Source organism: Camelus ferus, chromosome X, assembly GCF_009834535.1.
Source record: "Camelus ferus isolate YT-003-E chromosome X, BCGSAC_Cfer_1.0, whole genome shotgun sequence".
NCBI classification, from domain to species: domain Eukaryota; kingdom Metazoa; phylum Chordata; class Mammalia; order Artiodactyla; family Camelidae; genus Camelus; species Camelus ferus.
Window position 1 is genome coordinate 66,469,698 of NC_045732.1, and position 15,457 is coordinate 66,485,154.

The 15,457-nt window shown below is 37.5% G+C and overlaps 1 long non-coding RNA gene across 2 annotated transcripts in view; it reads left to right on the plus strand.

The window, feature by feature from the left end:
* The window catches only part of LOC116662017, an 88,436-nt gene that overhangs the window by 42,006 nt on the left and 30,973 nt on the right, over positions 1-15,457 (plus strand). For both annotated transcript variants that reach the window (XR_004317991.1, XR_004317992.1), the window contains 2 exons: positions 32-196; positions 6,789-6,867. This is a non-coding gene — a long non-coding RNA (uncharacterized LOC116662017). The remainder of the gene's footprint in view (positions 1-31; positions 197-6,788; positions 6,868-15,457) is intronic.

The following is a 15,457-nucleotide window of genomic DNA, read 5'->3' on the forward strand; positions in this document are numbered from 1 at the left end:
TCTCTAATTAAAATGCTTTCTCACGTGGCAGCCTGAAGATGTAAGGCGTTTTGCCTTCAACTAAAGGTGTGGCGGTAGAGAAGTATGAGGAGGTATTTCGCATCTGGAAGACTTGCCGGCGCCTGGCGGTTGCCGTAGAAACCTGACGTCAATACGGCGACCTTGACGACATTTTAAAGGAGACGGACGCTGCCTGGTGAGGAGCCCGGTCCCTCCATCAGGTGTTTGAGACTCAGCTGAGGGTGTAGGTCCCTGCGGTGGGGGCTGGGCCGTCCTGGGGTGTGGGGAGACAAAGGGCTCCATATCCAAGTCTCCCTTTCCTGCTTTGAGACTCGGTGCCCCGGCTGTCTTGTACGTAAAGACATTGGGGTCCTCACGCCCCCCACCCCCACCCCGGGCACCAGTGAGTGCGGTGTCCTCCTCCAGGGGTGTCCTGGAGCCACTTTACTTCTAAGGGCAGGGGCGCGGGAAGTGAGACAGGTAACGACTCTGAGCCTCAGTTTCCCCTTCTGTAAAATGGGGCTGAGAATGCTTTACCCACAGGATCAGTGTAAACGTTTCAGTGATAACACAGGAGTAAGTCGATGGTTCTGTGGTTATTGCGGGATCATGAATGTCTGTATGAATTCAGGCCACTTCTTATTCCTTTTCAACTTTGTTGTTGGGGGATAGACAAGGGAAAGAGAAGGAATGCTGATCCTCATGCCGGTGGCCCAGCTCATATCAGGTGTCTGAAGGAGGCAGGTTCTGAGGATCTGTGTCCTGATGGCTCCTGAAGCTCCTACTCCAGGTTCAAGGGCAGCGGCTTCCAGGAGACCCCCAACACTTAACATCTTTGGTGGAATGTGACACCTGACTCAAGTGAGTTCATAGATCTGAACAAAAACATGCTGTGGAATAGCTCCTGTGAGGCTCACAAACTAGCCTAGAAGTAAGGAAGCTACCTTGATCTCATCATGGGAACGAGGTTTTTAGCAGGTGGAATTTCATTCTATCAGCAATTTTTTAGTAGCCCTTCAGGTCCATCTTAGAGATGCCTTTTTTTTTTTTTTTTGAAAAGCAGTAAATGGTTCAGTTGGAGAAGGAATTTTGATTGAACATGGATTTTCAGTAAATATCCCTAAACTGTTTTCACCATGTAAATAATATCAGGAATTCCATGTATCTCATAGGTGGATGTGGAAATATGCAACTGTTAGATCTACTTAGCTATTTGACATTGTAATGCACATTCTTCCCTTGTGCCTATAGTGTTTTTCTGTTGTATAATGAGATTTTTAGAGTCAAACATTTTCCAGCTGTTAGTTTAAAATGTTAGTTACTAGAACTTAATATTAAAAAAAATATGTTACTCTGGAGTTTGCCCAATTATAATAATACTCACCCTTATTCCCTAAAATATCTACTTGCTCTTAAATATCACTATGATTATTCTCCTAGGATTTAATATTTTTATTTCTATACTTCAGAGGAAATGGACATCAACTTTCTATAGGTATTTGGATATATTTCATTACAAATGATTATTTCTATTTTGGTTGGGGACCAATTTGATAAAACGTAGTGTGGACCTGTTAATACTACATGAGCATAATCCTGGGAATATTTCACCTGATTAATTTCATTACATCAGAATTATGTATATATAAATATATTTCAAATACTTTGTTGAGGTATAGTTGACATACAATACCCTGTGCGTAATTAAAGTATGTGCTCTAATGTTTTGATATATATATGCACCTATAAATCTAATACTACAGTCAAGATAATGAACAAATCCGTCACCTCAAAATTTCTCTATGCTACTTTGTAATGCCCCCACCTACTCTCTCCTGCCTCCCTCTCCAAGTCACCCTACCCCATTCCCAGGCAACCACTGGTCTTCTGTCACTATAAATTAGTTTTCCTTTCCTATAATTTTATATGAAAGGAATCATACAGTGTGTACTCTTATTTTGTCTGTCTTCTTTCTTTCAACTTAATTATTTCTGGATTTATCCATTTGTTGCACATACAAATAGTTGCTCTTTTTTGTTGTTGAGTAATGTTGCATTATATGGATATACCATAGTTTGTTCTGTCCATTTACCTAGTATTGGATATTTGGTTTATTTCCAATTTGGGCCACTTGTAAATAAAGCTGCTATGAATATTGGTGTATAAATCTTTGCTTGGGTATATGCTTCCTTCTTTACTGGTGAATACTTAGGACTTTAATGGCTGGGTCATATGGCAGTTGTAAGATTAACATTGTAAGAAACTGACAATCTGTTTTTCAAAGTGGCTGCAGCATTTTTCATTGCTACCAGCAATGTGTGAGACTTCCATCCTCCACAATCTTGCCAAGACTTGGTATGGTCAGCCTTTTAATTTTGGCCTTTCTTAGAGGGGTGTAGTGGGATTATGCTTCCCCAATGACTAATGATGTTAAGTATCTTTTTGTGATTATCTGACGTTGTAGATCTTTGACCACTTATTTATTAGAGTGTCTTATTTTTTTCTTATTGACCTTCTGAGATTTTAAAGTTCTGTATACAAGTCTTCTGTCAGATCTATGATTTGTAAATATTTTCTCCCAGTCAGAGACTTATCTTTTAATTCTCTCAACTGTGTCTGGAAGAACAGTTTTTTTCTTTAATTTTGAAGAAGTCTAGTTTATCAGTTTATTCATTTATGGATTTGATTCTGCTTTTCATGTTGTGTTTAAGAAGTGTTCACTTAAGCTGGGATCACAAGAGTTTTCTCCTGTGTTTTCTTCTAGAATTTTTATAGTTTTAGCTTTTGTATTTAGGTCTGTGATTCATTTGAGTTGACTTTTGTATATGATGCATTATATGGATTACAGTTTTTATTTGGGCATATGGATATGCACTTGTCCCAATACCATTTGTTGAAAGGACTGTCCTTTCTCCACTGAATTTTCTTTGTAGCTTTGTCAAAAATTAGTTGTCCATATGTGTGTGGGTCTATTTCTGTACTCTTCATTTTTTCCTTTTATATACATTTTTACCTTCATTCCATACTCTCTTGGATACCGTAGACTTATAATGAGTCTTGAAATAAGGTAATGCTAATTCTCCAAATTTGTTCTTCTTTTTCAAAGTTAGTTTTTCATAGTGAAAACCCTTTGTATTTCCACATGATGTTTAGATGTTTGTCAGTTTCTTTTTGAAAGATGTATGCTGTGATTTTTATTGGGAATGTACTGAATCTATAGATCAGTTTGAAGAGAATAGACATCTTAGCAATGCTAGCACTTCTGACCCATGAAGATGGTATACCCTTTCATTTATTTACACCTTTAATTTCTCTCAGCAACAAAATGACAAGTAGTCTGTCAGTACGCATATGTTGCTAGGTAATCTTTTTGCTAGAAAGCACAGATTATTCTAGGATGGAAAAAATACTTGATGCTTCACTCTTGTATTAGAGTTCTCCAGAGAAACAAAGCCAATAGGATGTTTATATATAGATAGAGATTTATTTTGAGGAATTGACTCATGAGATTGTATAGGCTGGCAAGTACAAAACCTGATGGGGAGGCTGGCAAGCTGGAGACTCAGAAGAGAGTTAGAGTTGGAGTCTGAAGGCAGTCTGCTGGTGAATGGAAAGCTGATATTGTAGATGAAGTCCAAAGGCAATGTCCTGGCAGAATTCCCTCTTGCTCAGAGAAGGTCAGCCCTTTGTTCTATCCAGACCTTCAACTGACTGGATGAAGTCCACCCACATTATGGAGGGCTAAGTGCTTTTCCCAAATTTTACCTATTTAAATGTAATCCTCACTCAGAAGCACTTTCACAGAAACACCTAGAATAATGTTTGATCAAATATCTGGGCACTGTGGTCCTGCTAAGTTGACACATAAAACTTACCGTCACAATATTCACTTACCTAGATTTCCATGTCAGCTTTTAGGTGTTATTGACCATGTACCAAAACAAGGGAGAAAACTCTCACAGAGATTATTATAATTCTATAGGTCATTTCCAGAAAATCAGTCACTAAAATGAAATAGTTTTGTAGCTTTATACTTTATGTGGTTAGGATTGAATTGTGGAGTTTTCTTCTTTATCCTCAGACAAATCCACCTTGATGAATTCCTGGCTTCTTGGATGGTTAAAAAAAAAAAAAGAGGGAGAAAGCTTGTATGAATGTGGGTGTGTTTGAATGTATGTGTGTATATATTGATGAAGCTATGAGGAATATTTATTGTGAGGAATGTTTGAGATTAATTATTGTGTGTTATGTCAGTCCTGCTTAGTTCCTAGCACATATTAGGAAACAAATCAAGATGGTTGCTGTTTGTTTTTTCCCTAGCTTTCCTTGTCCAGCATGGTTACCATGGTGACCCAGTGATTGCTGTGGATTTGGTACAGACTGAAAATCCTTTCATGATTCTTACCTGAATCTGTCATGACTATTTTAGTTGTTAAGTGCTGCTTTTATAATTTTGTCATTCCTTCTAGATTTATTAATTGACATTCAGATGTTGGTAGAGTTTTCCCTTCTCCCCTATTGTTTATTTATTTATTCATGTATTTATTTCATAGGTGTGACTCATAGATTCCTATTTTGCTCAAAGGGTTACTATCTGCCATTGTAATTATTTCCTTTCATGTCCCAGTTGTAACAGAATTGGCCAGTATTAGCCTCTTCAAGTTGGCTTCTGTGTCCATTTGACGCCTCCCAGAAATTTAAATAGCTAAAATTTATTTAGTGCTAAGCATTTTTATATATTGAATTATACACTCTTATGAGGTAGCTGCTGTTCCTAATCCCCATTTTATGTATTAAAAAATGAGGGACATTCCAGTTGGTTCTGGAATAACTGGCTATCCACCTGCGGGGGAAAAAATGTAGACCCAAACCTTACATCTTTCACAAAAATTAATTCAAATGGAATTAATTGGAATTAATTAATTAATTAATTGGATTGGATTAATTAATTCAAATGGAAAACACAAACCATAAAACTCCTAGAAATGAACATAGGAGAAAACCTAGATGACATTGGGTTTTCAGATACAATACCAAAAATGCAATCTATAAAAGAAAACATTGGTAAGTTGAACTTAATTGAAATTAAAAACTTCTGCTCTGTGAAAACCACTGTTCTGAGATTGAAATTACAAGCCATAGACTGGGAGAAAAAGTTTACAAAACACATATCTGAGAAAGGACTGTAATTCAGAATATACAGGGAACACTTAAACCTCAACAATGAGAAAATAAACAATGCAGTTTTTTAAATGGGCAAAGAACTTAACAGATGCCTCACCAAAAAAAAAAAAAAACAGATGGCAAATGAGCATATAGAAGAGATATTCAATAGCATCTGTTATTAGGGAATTGCAAATTAAAACAATGAGATACCACTACACATCTATTGGAATGGCCAAAATCTAAAATACAGACAACACCAAATGCTGGTGAAGATGTTGTGCCAACCTTGGAAGCAACCAAGATCTATTTCAAAAGGTGAATAGCAAGACAAAGTGTGGTACATCTATAAATTGACTATTTTTAGCAATAAAAAGGAATGAGCTGTCAAGCCATGGAGGCAGCATAAATGCATATTGCTAAATGAAGGAGGATAACCTGAAAAGGCTACTTACTGTGTGGTTATGGTGATATGACATTCCGGAGAAGGAAAACTATGGAGACAGCAAAAAGATCAGTGGCTGCCAGGGGTTCAGAGGGGAGGGAGAGAGGGATGAGTAGGGGAGCACAAGAGATTTTTAGAGCAGTAAAACTATTCTGTATGATATCATAGTGGTGGATATGTCATTATACATTTGGCAAAACCCATAGACTATAAGGCACAAAGAGTGAACCTTAATGTAAACTGTGGGTTTAAACACTATTAATAGAAGTACATCAATATTGACTCACAATTTGCAAAAAATGTAGCACACTAATGCAAAGTGCTGACAATAGGGGAAATGGGAGGGAGTTGATGGAGTATATGGGAGTGTATGTTTCACTCATTTTTTTGGATACCTAAAACTGCTCTAAAAAATAGTCTATTAATTAGAAAAAGACCCCTGAGAAACAGGGAGAATACGGACTTGGCCCCGGACTGCACTGTTAGGGAGCAGGACAGCTTGGCTTTGTACCCAGCAGTTCATACTTCAGGCCTGTAAACTGTCAAATATTTGATGTTAAGTGACAGGAGTGATCTGCACAAGCATGCTTATTTTATGTGGTCATTAATAGTATTCATATATTGATATATTTATACAGAATATCTGGACTTAGTGACAAAAGGGTAGCTTGTGACCTTGGTGAGAGCACGTTCATTGCAATCATGACAGCAGAAGCTACAGTGCAGTGAGATAAGGAATCAGTGGGAATGAGGAATGTTAACAGGGAATGCAGAAATCACTTTTTGGAACTGCATATTTGAAGGGGGAGATACACACACACACACACACACACACACACACAGACTGAGAGAGAGAGAGAGGAGCAGAGACAAATAAATCACTGTGGCTGAATGTAGATAAGTGGTCCAAGAAGGAATTTTTTAAAATCCTCAATCCTTGAAACTTAAGCAAGTTTAAACGTTAATATGAAGGAGGAATCTCATCTCATTTTAAGCCCCAAATTTGCCATGTATTCACTTCCCTTCTTACCCTCTTATTTCTCCTATAGAGTTAAGGAGACAATACCAATGCAATAGTATGGACTTTGAGCTCAATATATGCTTAGTTATTAGTGAATGAAAGAGTGGACACTTGTGCATCAGAGAAATGGTAATAATTCTTGGAATTTTTGCCTCATAGGGAGACAGCAGTTGGCTGAATCTTACTGTGACGTGGCTGGATGATGAATGATCTGAGGACCCCTGCACTGGTGACTGGGGTAAGTCCAGAATTTTTCTATAAATATATTAACACATAGAGCAGTCCAGGAGTAGCAGTTAGGCAAACACCACACTTTGCTGCCCTGGTGCCATCTTTCACTGAGCTTATCAGGTGAGTCAAAGACAAGCCTGTCTCCGCAGTGTGGGGAACTGGATTAGGATCTGCTCAGAGGCACATTGTTGGGCAGCTCTTATGAGCTTCTGAGTCTCCCAAGAACCTAGAGATCCTTCTGACTCCAAAACTTTGAACTCAAGGCATATCAGAGAGACATTTGATTTCTTCATAAAGATCTCTATCTTCTCATTAAGGGAAACAGTGAGAAATGACTTTTCACAATGTCTACCTCAGCCCGAGGCTCCGTGGGCTCCTACTGCTGAGTCTCGGCTTTTAAAAGGTCATTGAAGTCCTGCTACACCTCATATACTCTGGGCAAATCATCTGGAGGGAACGAAAGTGACATGTAAAGAACTGCTTTTAAAAATTGTACTTTATATTTCATTTCCTTTAATCCAAACTACTATTCAAGCTACCCTTCATTATGACCAGCATTCATACCTGGGTACTGACCTTAGGGGAGCTTATGTAAATCAGGGAACACTTTTCATCATCCCCCTATCAGCAGCTTAGTCTGGAATTATTCTAAAGTTCTTCCACTTTATTTTTATGCGTCCAGGACTCTGAATGCTTTAACTTCCCTATAGGATGCCATTACATTCTCCTGGGGCTGTTGCCAACTTTTTAAAAAGTTATTATTATAATGGTTTTTGCAAGTTACAATATTTTTTTGAAATTAAAAAGCAAATTCTAAATTTAAAAATGCAAAGAATTGTGGTGACGACTTCAGGTAAAATATTTGCAAACTACACTTCAGATATTGGGTTAGGATCCATGATTTGTGCAAAATCCTTACTATCAAAGAAATTGGCAAATAATTTCAACTGAGAGTCACATGAAAATATACAGGAATAGTCAACATGTTAAAATACGCTAAAATCACAGGAACTAATATCATGAAAATATTTTTTAAATCATGAGAGTTAACATTACGTGGAAAAGGCAAGATGCAAAAGAGTAATGTGAAGTCTCTTGGAAAAGACCATGAGCATGTGCAGGTGTCTATGATCACGGGCCTTCACCTACAGGGACACGTCGGGAGAGGAGGCACCAATGATGACAGACCCTTTTGTGTTAGGAGTGGGACTAGTGAGAGTTGCAGGACAATTTCAGTCTATAAATATACTTTCATATATTGTTTGAAATGTACTCAAGAAAAATGGCACTTAGGTAAAATGTTGAAGACAAAAAATACTTGTGAACAGATTGACAAAAGCACATACACTTACTACTTTGTGAAAGTATTCAATTTAATGGGGGAAATTAAGTAGATTTTAAAAGTTAAATTGACTCTGTGTGTGTGTGTGTGTTTTGTGTGTGTGTCTGTGTGTGTGTCTGTGTGTGTGTTTCTATGTCCCCTCTGGCTCTACCACCTCAAGTACATGCTCACAGTTGCAGCTTTACACTCAGTTCAGACTGGAGATGGACATCTAGTCTCATGTTTAGATGTTCCAGAAAATGTGCATTTTCCTATCCTAGAAAAGTGATGGATACAGAGGATTACTCCAGTTAAGTGAAAATCCAGAAAACCCTAACTGATCCCATTAAGTCAAGCTCCCAACCTCCATGCTTCCCTCCTCCCTCCTGAGCGCTCTGGTCTGAGACTCTCAGAGCTGCAGTCTTAAATGCTGGTGGATCTAGCCACCAGGTGACATCACATTCACCTCTGTTTTTGTTATTCTTTTTTTAAGGAAAAATTGTACATTTTGCAAAGAGTAAAACTGTCATGAACCTGTTTGTTTACCATGGTACCAATTCCGTTTGGAATAATCATAAATATATTAAAGCAGTTCCATCTGCTGTTGACCCCAAATCTACACCATGCTCACTGAATTACCTCTTCCTTCATCACTATTGGCCGATTTGCAGTGTAGACTGTACAGAGTGTCCCTATCAGGAAACACAGCATTCACCCTCCATTACCCACCCTACTCTTCTACAGGCTTCCCATCTGACTCCCAAACACTCCTTCTGTCAACCCCTGTCCAGGACACTGAACAGAGCTGCCCAGACCTTGTTCCAACTCCTGTTCCAACTCTCCATTCTCTCTAGTCACCTCCAGCCTGCCCTGAGCTGCCCTTCACCTGCCACCATCAACTACCAAGGCTCACTGCTGTCACTTGGTGTTTCACCATGTGCAGGCCCCGGAGTATATGTTTTTACAATCTTCCTTTACACCTATCTGTTTTCTCAATCTGAATTCGAATCATTCTGGGTAGGTCCACAGGCTGGATTTTAAGAGAGGTTATGTATTTCTAATTTCTTGAAGACTCTTAGTATACTGAGACTTGGATGATGGTGGCATGTTGGTGCCACCTGGTGACAGAAGCTTGAATTGCAGTTTGAACAGTGAACAAGAAGGTGGGTGGGCAGGACTGTGGCCCAAACCCATCAGATGGAGCTTTCTGGAAGTCTGGGTTGAAAGGAGGGGCGGAATTCCTTGGGCACGGCTATACTGATGGCTTCTTTATGGACATTTCATATAAATGGAATCGTGCAATATCCATTCTTTCCCACATTTGACTTCTTTCAGTTGGCATGATGGTTTCAAGGTTCATCCGTATCTTAGTATATATCAGTATTTCATTCCTTTCTATTGCCAAATAATATACCATATTTTCTTTATCTGTGCATTAATTGGTGGACATTTGGGTTGTTTCCACTTTTGGCATTTATGAATAACGATGCTGCATACATTCACGTACAAGTTTATGTGTAGATGTATGTTGTCATTTCTCTTGGCTATGTCCCTAAGAGTGGAACTGCTGGGCCATGTGGTAACTCTGTTTAACTGTTTGAGGAACTGCCACACTGTTTTCATGACCCTGACAGTCTTGAAGAGTACAGGTATAGTCTATTCTTTTTCTCGTGATTAGACTGTGGTTCTGGGTTTGGAGAAAGGATACCACAAGAGTTGAAGTGTCCTTCTTGTCACATCATATCTGGGAGGATGGTATCCACATGATGTCACTGGATCATTGGAGATGTTGACCTTCGTCACTGGGTTAATGTGGTGTTTGTCGAGTTTCTCCAGTGTACAGTAACTGTTTTCTGTTTGCCTATTCTGGTCTTTAGAAATGAGTAACTAAGTCTGCCCTGACCTCAGCAGTAGGAGGGGGAAGGTTCACCTCATGGAAGGAAGATATCTATATAGATTTTTGGGGAACTATTTGATAAACATAGTTTACTGTCACCCATTTCTTTATTAATTCAAAAATTCATTTATATCAGTATGGATTCATGTATACTTATTTTGTGGGTTTATTATTTTATTTCACTTAATGGATACAGAGGAAAGTCCAGCATCATGATTTCTATGATGTGGTAAAAGAATTTTGACTTAGCAGTCAGGAAACTGCAAGAGTTCCCTAGACCCACCATTATATTGTCTAAATATGGTATATCACATAATGCTTTCAGACTATATTTAATCATGGCAGAGTTTGGAACACCTATTTTATTTCATACTAGTAATCCCTTGAGAAAGGATCCCTTGAGAAAGAAATGAAAACCAGATAAGGTTATTGAAGTGACCACAAATAATTATTGCTAACTTGCACTAAAAATATTTACAAAATCCGTTTCAGTAAAGCAAAAGTATGAGCTATGTCAGAGAAAAAGTGTGCTTCATTTGAAAGCCCATTATTCAGACCACCGCCTATACATTATCTGACTCTGTCTCCATGGAAGGTATTTCACAACCTGAGTTTTTCAGTGACTGATCACACTCTAGTATGATCCTGTCTATATCCAAACAATCGAATTCTTGAGGGAAGGTAATCCTTTCCTCTTGGGGAAATACCTGTTTGTCTGTATTTAAACAATCATTTCAACATTCTTGATGTATAGTAGAAGTGATAAAGAGGTGGTTATTGAGTTGGCAAGTGTAATTTCAGTGGAAGTGTTGGGGGAACCCAGCCCCATTAATGAGGGATAGAGACAGAACTGGAGGGGAGGTGCAGGGAGATGTGAACTGAGTGTGGAGAATTCTTCGTAGAACGTTGGTGCAGGGGCAGAAAGTATGTAAAAAGGACAATAACTAGATGTAAAGAGGGGTTTAGAGCTTAGGGCATATTTTTAAATCATCTTTTATAAGAAACTTGAGCAGGTTGAAATCTTAATGGAAAGGAGCCATCTCTTCTTAGATTTAACATCTGAATTTAGTACAGCAGACTTTCCACATTTTACTTCCTTGTTTCCACTTTGGAGAAGCCTAAAACTTAACCAAAGCGATAGTGTAGAATTTGTTCTTAATGCCTGTTAACTCCATGAATGAATGGATGCAGGATATGTCAAACCTGTGCTGCGTATTTATGTCTGTACTGATTTTTTATGTCTTAGTGCAGAGCTCTTCCTGAAGATGACAGAACCCATGCTGTTGAGTTTTTCCCCTGCAAAAACTATCATTGGGATTTTGACAGGGATTACTTTAAATCTATAGATCACTTAGGGTAGTATCGACATCTTAATATTACATCTTCCAATCCATGAACACAGGATGTCTTTCCATTTGTTTTTGTCTTCTTTAATTTCTTTCAGCAACATTTTGCAGGGTTTCTTAAAATTGAAGTATAGTTGATTTACAATATTCTGTTTCAGATGTACAGCAAAGTGATTCAGTTTTATATATATATATATATTATAGTTTTCAGATTTCTTTCCATTATGTACTATTATAAGATATTGAATATAATTCCCTGTGCTATACAGTAAATCCTTGTTGTTTATCTATCTTATATATAGTAGTGTGTCTCTGTTAATCCCATACTCCTAATTTATCCCTCCCCTCCTTTCTCCTTTGATAACACTGTTTGTTTTCTATGTCTGTGAGTCTGTTTCTGTTTTGTAAATAAGTTCATTTGTAATTTTTTTTAGACTCTACATATAAGTGATGTCATATGGTATTTGTCTTTCTCTTTCTGACTTACTTCACTTAGTATGATGGTCTCTAGGTCTATCCATGTTGCTGCAAACGGCATTATTTCATTCTTTTTATGGCTGAGTAATATTCCATTGTGTGTGTGTGTATGTATATCTCACATCTTCTTTATCCAGTCATCTATTGATGGACATTTAGATTGCTTCCATGTCTTGGCTATTTTAAAGAGTGCTGATATGAACATTGGGGTGCATCTATCTTTCTAAATTAGAGTTTATGTCCTTTCCAGATAAATGCCCAGGAGTGAGATTGCTGGATCATATGGTAACTATATTTTTCATTTTTTAAGGAACCTTCATACTGTTCTCTACAGTAGCTGCACTAGTCTACATTTCTACCAACAGTGGGAGGGTTCCTTTTTCTCGACACCTTCTCTAGCATTTACCGTTTGCAGACTTTTTAACGATGGCTATTCTGACTGGTGTGAGGTAATAATCTCATTGTAGTTTTGATTTGCATCTCTCTAATAAGTAGTGATGTTGAACATCTTTTCATGTGCCTGTTGGCCGTCTGTATTTCTTCTTTGGAGAAATGTCTATTTAGGTCTTCTGCCTATTTTTTGACGGGGTTTTTGTTTTTGTTTTTTTGGTATTGAGTTGTGTGAGCTGTTTGTATATTTTGAAAATTAAACCCTTGTTGGTTGCATCATTTGAAAAATACTTTTTCCCAGTCTGTATATTGTCTTTTTGTTTTGTTTATGGTTTCCTTTGCTGTGCAAAAGCTTATAAATTTTATTAGATCCTATTTGTTTATTTTTGCTTTTATTTCTTTTGTCTTGGGAGACTAGCCTAGGAAAACATTACTATGATTTATATCAGAGAATATTTTACCTGTGTTCTCTTGAGGGGTTTTATGCTGTCATGTCTTACATTTATAAGGCATTTTGAGTTTATTTTTGTGTAAGGTGTGAGGGAGTGTTCTAACTTCATTGATTTACATGCAGCTGGGCTGTCCAGCTTTCCCAACACCACTTGCTGAAGAGACTGTCTCTTCTCCATTGTATATTCTTGTCTCTTTTGTCGAAGATTAATTGACCGTAGGTGTGTAGGTTTATTTCTGGGCTCTCTATTCTGTTCCATTTATTCATATGCCTGTTTTTGTGCCAATACCATGCTGTTTTGATTACTGTAGTTTTGGAGTATTGTCTGAAGTCTGGGAAGGTTATTCCTCTAGCTTTGTTCTTTTTCCTCAGGATTGCATTAAATCTGTAGATTGCTTTGGGTGCTATGGCCATTTTGACAGTGTTAATTCTTCCAATCCACGAACGTGGGATATATTTCCATTTCTTTGAATCATCTCCAGTTTCCTTTATTAAAATGTTTTATAGTTTTTAGCATATAGGTCTTTCACCTCCTTGGTTAAGCTTATTCCTAGGTATTTTATTTTTCTGATGTGATTTTAAAATGGTTTTTTTTTCTACTTTTTCTTTCTGATATTTCATTTTTGGTGTAAAGAAATGGAACAAATTTCTGTATGTTAGTCTTTTATTTTGCTACCTTGCTGAATTCTTTTATCAGTTCTAATAGATATTTTTGTGTAGTTTTTAATCTGCAAGTCTTTTGCCTCCTTGGTTCTGTATTTCTAAATATATTATTCTATTTGATGCTATTGTCAATGGAAATGTTTTCTTCATTTCCCCCTCAAATTGTTCACTGCTAGTGTATAAAAATGCAACTTATTTTTATGTGTTCATTTTGTATCCTACAACTTTGCTGAATTAGTTTATTAGTTCTAACAGTTCTTTTGTGGAAACTCTAGGTTTTTCTGCATATTAGATTATGTCATTTGTGAACAGAGATAATCTTACTTCTTCCTTTCTAATTTGGATGCTCTTAACTTATTTTCCTTACCTAAATGCTCTGGATAGAACTTCTAATACTATGTCGAACAGAAGTGGCCAAAGTGGGTATCCTTGTGTTGCTCCTGATCTTAGAGGAAAAGCTGTTAGTCTTTCACCATTGAGTATGATGCTCACTGTGGGTTTTCACGTTTAACTTTTAAAAGTCTCTTTATTATTATTATTTTTTTTTATCCTGAGGCTAGGAAGAAAAGCCAAGAAACTCTGTCCACCAGAATTCACCTGCAGTATGTATAAATTGGGTGAATTCCTTTTTTTTAAGTTTAGTAAACTATCTCAGAATTCCTGGCCTGCCAGTAAATGACCTTCCTTTCTCATCAATAATGATGGAGAGCCTGTGAGCCAAGTATCAAGCCAGTTTTCCTCAGTGGGCTTCCTACCATCAGCCTTAATTCTCTGAACTGTAGCTGGATGACCAGATTAAATTGTTGACCCCTCCCCCAACCCCCCCCCAAGAAGTCTGCAAATAAGAAAAGAGTTTATTTGGGGTCTTAGGAATTGTAATCTGTGAAATACAGATACAGGTAAAACCAAAAGAGTGTTCCAGGGAAGAGAAAGTGTCGGATTTATAAAGGCAAAAGCCACAAGGCTATACTGTGACCCAAGAAAGGAAATATTTAAGAATGAGACACAAAAAAGTTCTGTCTCAATTATTAGGACTTGTGGATTGGTGAGCTTCACTGGGGAGTAACTGGGCAGAAATTCAGTCTTTTCAACAGGAGACCCCAAATATCAGTGTCTGTAGGCCTTTACGCTTGTGCTGGTCAGCTTCTCCAGAATCCTCCAATCTCCTGCTCAGCTGAGAGTGTCTTAGAAATCAACTGACAGAAAGGTTGAGGACAGTCTTATTATTTAATAAATAGAGATTCAATCCCTATTTTCATTAAAATTCACAGTCCAGCCCTCAGCTATGCCTATTGCTTCCAACATTAGAGCTTCTTTTCTGGAAAGATGTTTCAATTACCGTAGAATGTAAAACTTGAATCTTTTGTTCGAATGGATAAGGAGCTTTTGGGATCTAATTTCTTTCTTATACATACTTTTGATCAATCCTTCTCTTTTTAGTGCTCCCTGCATCCTGTAGCTGAGAGATACCCAGTAACTTTAAAAACTGAACCCGTCACCACCAGCCTTAGGTTTCAGCTTTTTCCAGTTTGTAAAGTAAGCTTAGCATTCATCTCATCTGTTGCTTTCCAGCTTCCAAAATTTTTTCGACATCACTTGTCTGCTGTTGTCTTCTCTTCTGTTCTCTCTGTCCTTCTTTATTTACATCCTTTTAAAAAAAATTCCTTTGCTGTCATTTTAGTGGAGCTTCATGCAGCAGCAGAGTTGGATGCATGTTTCTAATCTGCCTTGTTTAACTGGAAGTCTTATAGCACACTCTGTGTGGAGAAATAATACAGTCCAAAGTCAATAACATTAAAGGTGGGAGACTAAGAAACCCACTTGCAAAAAGAAAGAAAATCTGTTTCTGGGAAACATAAAATAAGCAATGCTGTAATATGTAAGTCATATATATGACTATTCACTGTACTGTGGGAAAGTAAAAGATATCTTGTTACAGAAAATTGAGTTACATCAACTTTCAAACACTTAAAAATTATAGGTAGTTTAACTTGATGCATAAACATAAGATATACGGGCTTGTTCAGTGTTTTTTGGATACAGAATGCATTT